Raw genomic sequence first — 1,735 nt, 5'->3', positions numbered from 1 at the left:
GGTGTTGGGGGAAGGGGGTGTTGAGTTGCTGACGGGTTGGTTTTCTTTTTTTTTAATAAAAAAAACACAAAACAGTATCAAATGGGGTAGTTCGGTCTTTTTAGCCTATGGATTAAATAGGTTGGCTGGTTTAAGTCTGTTTTATTTGTGAAATATAATTTTTTAGTTCGCATTATTTATGATTAGTCCGATGGGATTTTTTTGGTGACTAAATAAGGAAAGAAACAAAGCAAAAACTATTCTAAATCCGAGCGGATGATTCGTTGGAGATCAACATTAGGCTCAGACCAAATAACATGATTAGAGTTACTCTTGGCACCATATTTAGCCATCCAATCCGCAGCTCTATTTGCTTCTCGGGACACCCATTCAACGTGAACAAGCCAAGGACGAGATAAAAGCTCCTGAATCTTGTGAACCAAATCTGTTACTTCAGATGGATACCCACTTGTAAGCTCATGCATGATGGGCAGAATGTCAAGGCAATCTGTTTCACATATAATATCCCTCAAACCGCAATTCCAAGCTAAAATCAGCCCCCTCCAAGCAGCAAATAATTCACATCTGATTATAGACCAAAGGGGAATGCTTCCAGAGCAGCCCGAGATCCAATCTCCCTTAGAATCTCTAATAATACACCCAAATCCCGCTAAATTTGAATCCATATACAAGCTTGCATCACAATTAACTTTAAAACTATTGCCTACCGGTGGTTCCCAACACAGGCAATTTCGGAGAGACCTAAAGGCATTGCTTCGATTCCTGTAAACCTGTAAGTCCTTGGCGGTAATTCTGGCCAAGGCAACAACCTTATGGTCTGTCCGATGGGATAAATAGGTTAATTCGTTTATTTTTTTATTTTATTTCTTAAAAATATTTTAACAAAAACTTATCACTTTTAGATTAAAAATCTTAAATAAACAGTATTTTCTTGGTTGATGGGTCAAATTTTCAGATTGTATCAAAGAAATATTAGCTAAAAGTGCTATTTTTTAAAAAATATAATAAAAAAATAAACGAGTCGCCCATTTAACCCGCGGACTAGCCTGTTTAACCTGTCATTTTTTTTGTTAATCGGACTCATCCCGTTTAACCCGAAATTTAAACAGGCTTAATTTTAGAGGCAAAGTTCGCCCATTTAAATGGGTTAACGGGCTGCCTTGATGTGTTTGGCCCATTTTGACGGTCCTACAAAACAGTGTCGTTTATTTAGAACCGGCTGATTCAGCAATTTTTGAGCGGTTCGTCATCAAACGGTTATAAACAGTGGACCGGACCGTTTTCATCGCCAGTTCCAGTTGAACTGGTTCGATCCGATTTTCAAAACCATCATCTTTACTCAACAAATTATTTAATTATATATATATAGGGTAAGGTATACTTTTTGTCCCTGAAGTTTGACAAAAGTTTTAAAAATATCCCTAAATTTTATTTTGTTTCAATTTTGTCTCAAAAGTTTTCGATTTGTATCAAATATACTCTTGACCGCTAATTTTTCAAACAATTTAAGACTGATTCAACAACAATTTCATAAAAACAATCTCTCAACAAAAGCAAATCAAGCATAATTTTCATGCATTTTTGTTAGATTGGTCATAAATTTTTTGAAAATTTAGCCATCGAGAGTATATTTGATACAAATCGAAAACTTTTAGGACAAAATTGAAACAAAATAAAACTTATAGGTATTTTTAAAACTTTTACCAAACTTTAGGAACAAAAAATATACTTTGCC

This window comes from Arachis ipaensis, chromosome B02 (genome assembly GCF_000816755.2).
Source record: "Arachis ipaensis cultivar K30076 chromosome B02, Araip1.1, whole genome shotgun sequence".
Classification (NCBI taxonomy): Eukaryota; Viridiplantae; Streptophyta; class Magnoliopsida; order Fabales; family Fabaceae; genus Arachis; species Arachis ipaensis.
The sequence above is the reverse complement of the archived record's forward strand: the minus strand, read 5'-3'. Positions refer to the sequence as shown.